The sequence below is a fragment of the Rhinolophus hipposideros genome, assembly GCF_964194185.1.
Source record: "Rhinolophus hipposideros genome assembly, chromosome: 12".
NCBI lineage: Eukaryota > Metazoa > Chordata > Mammalia > Chiroptera > Rhinolophidae > Rhinolophus > Rhinolophus hipposideros.
In genome coordinates this window covers 23029049-23041259 of record NC_138058.1, presented here as the reverse complement: position 1 = coordinate 23041259, position 12211 = coordinate 23029049, and the positions used below count along the sequence as shown (strand labels likewise).

Below are 12211 nucleotides of genomic sequence, written 5' to 3'. Positions count from 1 at the left end.
TAACATAACATAACATAACATAACATAACATAATATAATAATACTGGGTCATATATTAATTTTTGCGCCAAAGATGCATTAGAGCTGATTGTCTGGCTAGGTCTTATTTTCAGGGAAACACGGTACTAATTTTCACATTTAATAGTCAAGAAAACTAAAAGTTAGAAAGCTTTAGAAATTTGCTCAAGATAATATAACCAGAAAATATTAGAAATGGGATTCAACCAGTTATATTCTGACCACTCTCAAACCTGTCATCTTCTTTCTGCAAGGAGAAGAAGCAATTGGCTTGCTGATAATCTTGGGAGATACAAGCAAGCCTTCCAGCTGGAAATTGGCAACCAGTTTGCAAAACACAAGCTGCCTGGACTTGTCAAATAATTCCAGGCAAGAAAATGGCAATGGGTTTAATTCACTTTATTCAGTGACTGTGTAGGTACATAAGATAATTTGGAAAGAATAAGAATTAAAAATTTTAATGAAGGTTTGGTAGGAAAGTAGAAGCCACTGTATTATCTCTTTCTGAATAATTCCTCCTCCACACCAAAGGGGAAAAAAACTTAGAAGTTTATGACAACAATAATAATTTACTATCTGTCATGGTTTCTGTGGGCCAGGAATTTGGAAGTGGTTCAACTGGCAAATTCTAGCTTGGGATATCTCAGGAGATCAACTGGAGATTAAGTCATCTGAAGAATTGCCTGGAACTGAAGGGTCAACTCCAAGGCAGCTCACTCACATGCCTGGCAAGTTGATACTGGTTGTTGGTGGGGGGCCTCAGTTCATCATTAGGTGGGCCTCTCCAGCAGGCTATTTGAGTGTCCTCATGACTTAAAAACTGGGATTCCCTCCCCATACACACAGTGTTCCTTTCAAAAACCCAAGGCAGAAGCCTTTTATGATCTAGCTTCAGAAGTCACACACCATTTCTTTCACCTTATTCTATGGGTTACACATGGCCATCCTGACTAAGTCTGGGAAGGTACTCCACAAATTCATGAATACCAGGAGAAAGCAATCATTGGGGGCCATCTTGAAGGCTAGCTACCATATTCCTCAATCTACTCCAAGTACTAAAGGCTTTCAAAAAGAATATTTGAGGCTTTCACATCTGTTTGCAGGACTATGAGCAAAGAGGTCAAGGAAACTATTTGTAATGATCTCAGCTTGTATCACCATCATAAGAGGTTCTGAAAAGCTCGCTTGAAAGCTGCATCAAATATCAGAAAACTTTGAGAAATTCCTACCAACCATCCCAACCAGCAACTCTGAAGTGAGAGATTCTCTAGAGGCTACCACTGGCTATCTCAGGTGCATACAGTACCAAAGGATCATTCACTAGAGAGCACCCTGAACCTGCTGAGAACCTCACATCTGCTTCCAGAGAGAGTGGTTTCTCCTATACACCTGCCTTCCAATTCCATGCTAATGCCTCTCATTGACTGACACTACCTGAGGATCATAGAGAAAAGGGGGATTCTGAGAAATGTAACTCTTGGTCTCTCCTCGATGATGTAGGAAGTCTATGGAAGCAGGTAGTAGTGATGCTGAGCTAACCACAGATGATTCAGCCCAGTCTTTGGGGGGCTTTCAGTCAATAAAACATATATGATACTATGTATTTTGGCTTGAAATTCGCCCTTTTGCTCCAAAGATAATAATAAACAGCTTAAAAAATTTTAAGTCAGATAAGACATGCTCACAAGATAAACATTTCCACAAATGGGATAGTAATGAACAGGGGCTGAAGTCATGAATCTATGGATCCAGAAATGGGCAGAGAGGGTTATAATTCTACTTCTTTAAGGATGTTATGGACTGAATGTTGGTGTCCCCACAAAATTCATATGGTGGAGCCCTAATCTCCTATATGATGATATTGGGAGGTGGAACTTTGGGGAGATAACTAGGTTTAGATGAGGCTGTGACAGTGGAATCTCATGATGGGATTAGTGTCTACAAGAAGAGGGAGAAGAACAGAGCTCTCTCTCTCTCTCTCTCTCTCTCTCTCTCTCTCTCTCTCCAGGGGCACATAAAGAAGTTATGTGAGCATACAGTGAGATGGTGGCCATCTGTGATCCAGGAAGCAAGTCCTCCACAAGAACTAACTCTTTAGGCACTTTGATCTTGGATTTCCCCGCCTGCATGACTGTGAGAAAAAAGTGTATGTTGTTTAAACCACCCAGACTTTGGTATTTTAATATAGTAGCTGGAGCTGATTCAGACAAAGGATTTCAACTCCTCAAGGGTGATGGGACTCAAAAGCACTCTGTGCCTGACAAGAGACCAGAGCTGGGATCACCCCATGAAAGCTTACTAAAAACTGAGACCATATCTAGGTCTATGGCTTGTTAACGTGGAGTGTCTCTGGCCCTATTATAAGTGTTGTCACCAATTGCCATCCTAAAGTAGAGAAAAGCCTTATGTATATTATCTCCTCACAGAAGCCCACCCTTCCTTATATTAGTTTTATCTTTTAAGGCCCCCAAATTATTTCATCAGATTTACCAATATATTTTACTATCCTGCCTTTTTTCTTACATCCTATTTCTTCTCTATGAATGTACTTCTCTTCTTGCTAAAGTATATCCTTTAGTAACTCTCTCTTCAAGGATCTACAAAAGGTAGATGCTCATATTTTCTATATTTCTGAAAATACCTTTATTTCCCCCCTTGCACAATAATTTCATTGGATGTAGAATTCTAAATTGACAGTGATATTCCTTCATAACTTTGAAGATATTATTCTGTCTTCTGGCATTTCATTACTAATGAAATACCTTTTGTCAATATAATTGTTCTTACTTTTCTCTCTATTAAATTTTAACAATTTTTACTTATCCTTTATGTTCTAGAGTTCCCATTAATAAGTTTACTTGTGAGTTTATTTAATCCTGCTTAGTACCTTGTATGTTCTTCTAATCTTAAAACTCATGTTTTTCTATAGTTCTGACAGTCTGTTATTATTGCTTCTAATATTGATTTTCTGTCATTTCCTTATTTTATTTCCTATGTAATTTGTATTGGAAACTTTTTGCCTGCCTTCCATGTCATTGCATTCATATTTTTTATTGCTTTAGTTCTATAACTTTCTGTGTGATTTCTACTATTTTATATCCTGGTTCATCAATTATCTAGAGTTTATTCTATGTATTGATTTGTATTTTAAATTTTGAAGAATATTCTGACTTTTTTAAGATTTCTGTTTCCTTTTTTTTACATTATGTCAAGATTTTTCCATGTCCAGGATTCACATCTAAATTGTTTTAATTTCATAATTTCTTGTTCTTTTTTATGGATATTATTCTGTCTCTCAACACTTTGGATAGTGTATTCATTTATTTAATAGCCTATTATATAGGGCTTACTATGTGCCAAATACATTAATTCCTTATAACAATTCTATAATAGTTCCTGTTATCCCCATATTACAGATCAAGAAACTCAGGTCCAGAAAGACAGTGGAGAGAAAAATCATCCTTGCAGCACAATAGAGTAAGAGAGAAAGGGAAAATTTAACTTTATTGTAATGTTTTACTTCTTTAAAAAGGGTGAATTTGAAGGAAGAAATGGAAGATATTTTATATAATATTCTTATCAAATGAACCTATTAATTCTATGCAATTCTAATCAAAATCTCAATAGGCATTTTCATTAAGTAGATAAATTGATTCTAAGTTGCACATGGAAGAAAGAGGCCAAGATGTAGCCAAGGTAATTCTGATACAAAGAATTTACTCTATAAGGTATATGGGCTTACTATAAAGTAAGATAGCAAGTTAGATAGTAAGATGATAACAGCCCAGATATGGACAAATTGATCAATGGAATAGACTGAACAGCCCAGAAATAGACCCAAGTATAAATGAGTCTTTGGTATAAAGTAGATGAGGCATTGTAATCATTGGGGCAAAGACAAACTATTTAATAAGTGAAACTGAGACAATTTGATTTCCATATTAAAATTTCCATAGCTGAAAAATATCGTGGGATCTCTACCTTACACCACTCAAAAAATAAACTCCAGATTGATTGAAAAAAATAACAATATCTATATGCACTTGGAAAGGGAAACAACTCCTAAACAAGATACAAAAAGCAGAAATCATAAAGGCTTGATTAATTTAACTATATTTAAACTAAATCTTCAGTACAATAAATGTCATTTTATTGAGGGACAAGTGTTTCTTCCCTATAGTCACAGAAGAACACAAACGGATGATTAGTATATGAAAATGCTAGTAGCAGGAAAACATAAAAACACTGAGCTTCGATTTAACATGTCTCAACAGGACAAAAGTTGAAAGTATGACATAGTCCTGTTGGCCAAGATAAAGGAAAGCAGGGATTGTCAAATACAAGTACAATTTAGTTTCACCACTTTGGATAATAACTGGAAACCGAAAGTTGAAAACCCAGCACTTCCAACTCTACATTAGCACCTCGGATGAAATCTCAAACCTATGTTCTAGAGGAGAGCTGTGTTTGTAATAAAGAAATATTGTAGATAGTCCAAATATTCATCAAAAGGAAACAGATAAGTATTGGCAAATACATATGATAGAGTATCATAACACAATATATTTTTTAAATTAAAAAACCTTTTTTTCTATATAGTTAATTTGAAAAGATACATGCATCCCTATTTTCATTGTAGCATTATTTACAGCAGCCAAGATATGGAAGCAATCATAACACAATTTAAATGACTGAACTGTCTTTTTTCAATGTATTGAAAAAAGTTTAACAACATAATGTTGAATGGAAAAAGTCACATAACATTATGTACCATATGATACCATTTATGTACATTTTACAAAATCAATTATATATTGTTTGTAGAAATATATGTATTTAAGCTTTTATGTGACAGATTCATGATAGTCCTTTCTTCTGGGGATGGAAGGAGGGGAATGAAATTGGGGATGTGAGCAAAGTAGAGTTAAAATTTATTGTAATGTTTTATTTATTTAAAAAGAAGCTAAAACATATATGATAAAATGTTGACATTCATTTATTTTTGGATTTGGGTGCATTGATGTTTATTGTATGTAGTTCTTTTGTACTCTTTCCCCAATTAAAAAATCAAAGAGCAAGGCAGCTGCTATATCTGAGTCTCTATCAGCTTGGATAAAACCAGTCACTCTGCCCTGCTGATTCCCTGAGACCCCGCCCCATTCAACTTTTGGGCACACCCAAGTGGCTATTCCATACAAACAGCCTGTCTGGACTCATGCTTCAGACTTTCCTAAAATCTCTCAAAGATTCACAAAACCCAAACAAGCAGCATCTGGCTTTGGCATGCCCTATACCTCTTGCTGAGCAGCTTCAAGCCTAACACTAGCAGCAGCCGACCTGGTTTGTGGCTTGGCCTCTTGCGGCACCTCCAAGGCCAGTGTGAGTGGTGGCCATCTGGTGAATGCTTTGTGGTTCATACAAGATGGCCCCAGGGAAAGGCCCAGACAGTGGCTAAACTTGACCTATGGCAGGGCCCCTTCCAGGAGGCCCTGGGGATGACATGCCTCGTGGCCAGATTCCAACAATGCCAGGGCACCACCTGGCCACTTCCAAGTATGACACACCCAAAGGACAGACTGGAAAGGCACCAGAGCCCTGCTAAAGCAAATTTTGCTCTAGATTTGAGCGCATGCACAACAGCTTCTCCACTGTAGTCATGGCCAGTCCTCACAATCAATCAGCCTGAGGATCAATCCCTCCCATTGACATGCAAACAGCAACTGAGGCTCAACTATTAATACAACAGGAGGGCACACACAATCCATATATGTGAGACAACTGGAGCAGCCAGCTCAGGTGACCAGGGAGATTGCACCACTGGGCCCCACAGTACATGTACTACAGAAGGCCTCTCTACTAACCCAGGAGACATAGCAGTTCTACCTAACACATAGAAACAAACACAAGGAGGCAGCCAAAACTGGAGACAAAGTAACATGTCTCAAAAGAAAAAAGAGAACAAAGGTCTAGAAAAAGAACTAAACAAAGTTGAGACAAGCAATCTACCAGACATGGAGTTCAAAACACTGGTTATAAGGAGCCTCAATGATCTCAGGAAGAACTTCAACAAAGAGATAGGAAACATAAAAATGGAAATTGAAAATATAATTAAGAGGGTCGGCCTGGTGGCTCAGGCGGTTGGAGCTCCATGCTCCTAACTCCGAAGGCTGCCGGTTTGATTCCCACATGGGCCAGTGGGTTCCCAACCACAAGGTTGCTGGTTCGATTCCTCGACTCCCACAAAGGATGGTGGGCTCTTCCCCCTGCAACTAAGATTGAATAGGGCACCTTGAGCTGAGCTGCCTCCTGGATGGCTCAGTTGGAGCACATTCTCTCAACCATAAGGTTGCTGGTTTGACTCCCACAAGAGATGGTGGGCTGTGCCCCCTGCAACTAGACACAGCAACTGGACCTGGAGCTGAGCTGTACCCTCCACAAGATTGAAATGACAACAACTTGACTTGGAAAAAGTCCTGGAAGTACACATTATTCCCCAGTAAAGTCCTGTTACCCTTTCCCAATAAAATCTTTTTTAAAAAGCATAATTAAGAACCAGTCAGAACTAAAGAATACAATAACTGAAATGAAGACTCCATTAAAGGGAGTCAACAGATTTGAAGAAGCAGAGGATCAAATCAGCAATTTAGAAAATAAGGTAGCAGAAAACACCCAAACAGAACAACAACAAAAAAAAGAATCCAAAAAATGAGGATGGATCAAGGGGCCTTTGGGACAACAAAAGTACCAACATTCACATCATAGGGGTATCAGAAGGAGAAAGGAGATAGTAAGGAATTGGAAACCTATTTGAAGAAGTAGTGATGAAAAACTTCCCTAACATGGTGAAGGAAATAAATATACAAGTCCAGGAAGTGCAGAGACTCCAAACAAGATAAACCCAAAGAGGCCTAACACCAAGACACATAATTAAAATGCCAAAGGTTAAAGACAAAGGATTTTAAAAGCAGCAAGAGAAAAGCAGTTAGTGTTATGGGTGATCCCTTGTTGGAAACTATCAGCTGATTTCTCAATAGAAACTTTGCCAGAAGAGATTGGCACAAAATATTCTAAGTGATGAAAAGTGAGGACCTACAACCAAGATTACACTATCCAGCAAAGCTATCATTTAGAATTGAAGGACAGATAAAGAGCTTCCCAGAAAAGTAAAAGCTAAAGTACTTCATCACCATCAAACTAACATTATAAAGAATGTTAGAGGAACTTCTTTAAGATGAAAAAAATAACAAAATATGAATAATAGAGAGTTTCTAGAGATCCTAGATGGCGGAATAGATGAACACTGTGCTTGCATACTTTCATGAACACATTAAAATTACAACTAAATTATAGAACGATCAACTTGGAGAACCATCTGAAGTCTTGCCAAACAGAAGTCATAACTAAAAATATAAAGAAGAAGCCACGTCGAGACTGGTAGAAGGCGTGGAGATGCAGAACAGGCCCCAAACCTTCTTGTGGCCGTTGAGAATCAGGAGGGATATCTCAGCTGTGGAGGTTCCCACTAGAGGAGAAAGGGACCCCAGCCCCACACATCATGCTCCCCAGCTTGGAGAACTAGTGCTGGGAAGAGGAGCCACCACAACATCTGGCTATGAGAAAAGTGGGGATTCTGACCATTCGGGTGGGACAGAAGGCTGCGGGAAACCCAAACTTCCTCTTAAATGGCCCACAAAGAGACTTACTCACTTGTAGGCACTCACCTTGAGTTCCAGCGGAGGGAGAGTGACTTGGGGGGCCTCAGAGACATACAGAGGGCAGACTGAGGTGTGTGACTTCAGGAGGAGGACTGGAGGACAGTTGGCATTTTCCCGATGCGGGGTCCTTTCCCTGTGCAGCCTGCAGGTGGGTGTCATCTTTCCTATGTTGAGCCCGCCCCTACAGGCCAAATCTGAATCTAATTGGCCTAGTGAGCTCTGCTGCTCTGCGTTGCTGACTCACTGGGACCTCGCCCCACCCAACTCTCACACTGCTGAAGGCACTTTCCAGGGAGCAGACAGCTCTGCCCACATTGCACTCTTTCTTGGAAAGGTATCAGAGTCCATGGGCCCCAAGTAGGCACTGGCCTTGGTGTGCTTTGAGACTTTTGCTGAGCCACTCCAGGATCAGCACTGGCACCAAACCAGAGTCTACATTAACCTGGTGACCACAACTCTTCCTACTCTAGTGACTCCCTGAGACCCTGCCTCATGTACCACATGAGGCTTTATCAGTGAGTGGCTAAACCTTAAGGGATCCGGCAGGTGGCAGCAGGCCTCTGGGTTTCCTGCCTTTTTTGCAGAGTTACCCCAGGCCTGGCACTGGTAGCAGCTGTCCTCAGTTTGCAATGTGACCTCTCCCACGTGCCTCTAGGCTTAGCACAGGTATCAAACAACTGTGCATCACTTAGTAGCTCCTACCAGGTAGCCCCCCACCAGTCACAGACAGTGGCTGACCTGGGCCTGCACAAGAGCCTCTCCCAAGAGGCACCAGAACCAACATACTTGGTACTTTGCTTCAGAACACAGCAGAGCACCTTCCAATTAGCCTCACAAGTGGCATACACAAAGAGCTCACTGGGGCAAATCCCACTCAGTGGGGTAAGTCCTCTGCACAGCAGCCTATAAGCTATGGATGTGGCCAAACCCCACAACCAGTCAGCCTGAGAGTTAATCTGACCCACTGATATGTCAATATCAATCAAAGCTCAACTATAACAGGAGGGTACACACAGCCCACACAAGGGACATTCCTGGAGCACCTGGCTCAGGTGACCAGGGAGTATGTGCCACTGGGCCCCATAGGACACCTACTACATAAGGCCACCTGGTCAAGACTGGGAGACATAGCAGATCCACCTAACACATAGAGATAAACACAGAGAGGAAGACAAAATAAGAAAACAAAGAAATGCATCCCAAATGAAAGAACAGGAGAAAAATCCAGAAAAAGAACTAAAGGAAATTGAGGTAAGCAACCTACCAGAGACAGAGGTCAAAACAATGGTATAAAGATGCTCAAGGAATTCAGTGAAAACAAAAACAAAAGCTGGTGTAGCAAAACTTATACTAGACAAAATAGACTTTAAAACAAAGGCTATAACAAGCAACAATGAAGGACCTAGTAATCCCACTTTAGGGTATTTATACGAAGAAACGTAATATGCTGCTTCGAGGGGATAGCAGCATCCATATGTTCATTACAGCATTGTTTACAATGGCCAAACTGTGGAGGCAGCATGGGTGTCCACGATGGATAAATGGATAAAGAAGAGGTAGTACATATATACAATGGAGTATTGCTCGGCCATGGGTTCTTGCCATTGGTGGGGGCATGGATGAACCTGGAGCGTGTTGTGCTGAGTGGAGTATATCAGACAGAGAAAGACAAATGCAATGTGATTTCACTTATGTGGAATCTGAAGAACAAAACAAACAAATCAGAAAAATACTCATAGATACTGAGAACATTTTGATGATTGCCAGATGGGAGGGGGTTAGAAAGGTGAGTGAAAAGGGATTAAGAAGTACAATTGGTTGTTACAAGGCAGTTATGGGGATGGAGGGTATAGCATAAGGAATATAGTCAGTAGTATTGTAATAACTATATGGTGCCAGATGGGTACTAAATTTATTGGGGTGATAGATGGGACGGGAATTGGGGGGCGGGGTGAAAAAGGTGAAGAGATTAAGAAGTACAATTTCATAGTTACAAAATAGTCATGGGGATATAAAGTAGAGCACAGGGAATATAGTCAATAATATGGTAATAACTATGTTTGTGCCAGGTGGGTACTAAACTAGTGTCATGCAAGGTCTCTGGTCCCGCTCCCTGCACCAGAAAGCAGGATATGGTGAGGCCAAAAAGGAACACCAACGGAGCCATGGATAAGGGGTTCATACCACTATAGTCTCGTTGGCGGCTGGGTTGGAGACACAGGAAGCAGGAGTCACATGATTCGCAATCCGCCGTCCGCTTTTCTGCCTACCAACAAACCAACCCCTTGCTAACTGCAATCCATGCTTGCTAGCTCAGCCACAGCAGTTATATCAGTGGCCAATGGCTCACTGGTTACAGCTGATGGCCAATTAGTTACAGTTGATGACCATCTACTACCCAAGTCAGCACATTTCCACATGAGGCCGAGAGCCTGGAAACTGCTCTCTGGGACTCTGTCCCCACAACTAGTCAGGGGGATCACTGAATAAATTATATAACTGTCTAACCACTATGCTATACACCTGAAATTAATATAAAATAATGTTGAATATCAACTGTAATTGAAAAAGTAAAAAGGGGGGAAAGATGAAGGAGACTAAGAGATTCAAATTTCCAAGAATAAAACAAATAAGTCATGGTAATGTAATATATAGCAGAGTGAATGTATTCAATAATATTGTGATAGCATGGTATGGTGTGAGATGGTTGCTGGATTTATCATGGTGATTACTTCTTTAAGTATGTAAATGTTGAATAACTATGGTGTACACTATGGAAACTAACATAATATTCTGTTAGCTATATTTTAATAAAAAATCTTTAAACAGGAAGTAAAATGTCAAAAAAAATCAAAGAGCTATTTCTTTCAGAGCATGTGAATCCATCAAAGTCACTCTAATCTCATTAGCTTCCAACTGCTTTCTATCTCATTTGTAGGCACTCCTTGATCTCAGAAGTTTTTCAGTTTTAAGATGCACAGAGAGTCAAACAGAATGGCGACAAACACTTAGGCTGGGATCGCCTAGAAGCCCCAGAGGTCCTAAGAGAAAACAATCATAATGGAATCAGTGACCCTGATGGGTCAGGGCGCTCCATATCCTGCAAGAGCCGTGCTGAATGCCACCAACCTGTCAACTTCAGCTCCCTTAAAGGAGTCTTCTTGTTGACAGAGCCTACCTAGCTCACATGTTGACCATAGCCAGCTCAACCCATAGGTGAAACTTAGGAAAAGCTGACCAGTGTTGCACAGAGGAAAGAGCCAAGTGGTTCATAAAATTTGCAGCCATGTTAACTCTGAAACGAGAACATGCATTCACATGGCAGATTTCCCGCAGAGCCAGGCTCAATAAGGAAGGAGGGTTTTTTCCTAGCAAATGGTGAGCCCCACGGGATTTCATTACCTAACCTAACTGGTTCCTAAACTTTTTCTATACTAAATTCTCACCCTAATTGTGTTGGCAATGGTAAGTGGGTTCCAATTAAATGAAGTTAATTCTCCAGGCCCAAATCCACACCCTGCTAGTTTGCTGAGGGAACATGCAGAATATGATCAAGGAAGAAGTCAGTAATTTCCAAGAAATCAGACCAAAGTCGAGATAGATAAAATAATATCCGAGTCTTCAAACAGGAAAAAATGTGGATCCCAGGGTTTATATCAATCAGATGGATTTTAGAATGTATAAGTGACTATGAAAATATGAATGGGAGGCAATGTTCACATTAGTTTTGAATCAGGCAGGCCTGGAAGGGCCAGCTTCACCTTTTAAGAGAAATATAATCTTGAAAATTTACTTAACATTCCTGAGCCTCAGGTTCCTTTTCTGTAAATTTAGGATTTTTTTTAGCACATAGTTTCCTTTTTAATATTTTTTAAATACCTTTTGTTATAGAAATCATCAATATTCCTAAAAGTAGTCATCTAATGAACTGCCTCCCTCCCTTCATTTTTATCTTTCCTTCCTTTTTAATTGTTAATTTAAACATTTGGACAAGACTCATTTAGGGGAGAAGAGTTTATAACTCCATTGTCCTCCCATTAGTCGCTCTAACCTCGTTAGCTTCCAACTGCTTTCTATCTCATTTGCAGGCACTCCTTGATCTCAGAAGTAGGAAATACCCATGACAAAAAAATGGGGCTACGAATACCTACCTCACAGGATTTTTCGTGAACATTAAAATAGGTAATGAATGTAAGGCATTTAGCATTGAACTTGCACATACCAATTGCTCAATAAAAAGTAGCGATGATGATGATGATTTATATGTAATTTTTAAACCCATAAGCTTTGTGAAAGAATGCAATAAGCACTAGGGACTGGGAAAGATTTAATAGTTATTTCAGACTGATTTCATTTATTTTGGTTATTAAGTCGATTAACCAAGGAAATACTAGTAACCCTAATCTGTTCTTATTTTATTAAATCATTTAGCAGAATCATTATATCATATTAATATTTTTGTACTTAAAGGATATCAT

At 39.8% G+C, this 12211-nt stretch overlaps 1 protein-coding gene across 1 annotated transcript in view; it reads right to left on the bottom strand.

Annotated features, from left to right (window-relative positions):
• The window catches only part of EVA1A (eva-1 homolog A, regulator of programmed cell death), a 64719-nt gene extending 54656 nt beyond the window's left edge, over positions 1–10063 (bottom strand). The window contains exon 1 of the mRNA XM_081068270.1: positions 9918–10063. The gene's annotated coding sequence lies outside the window, so the exon portion shown is untranslated. The remainder of the gene's footprint in view (positions 1–9917) is intronic.
• Positions 10064–12211: the final 2148 nt, after the last annotated feature.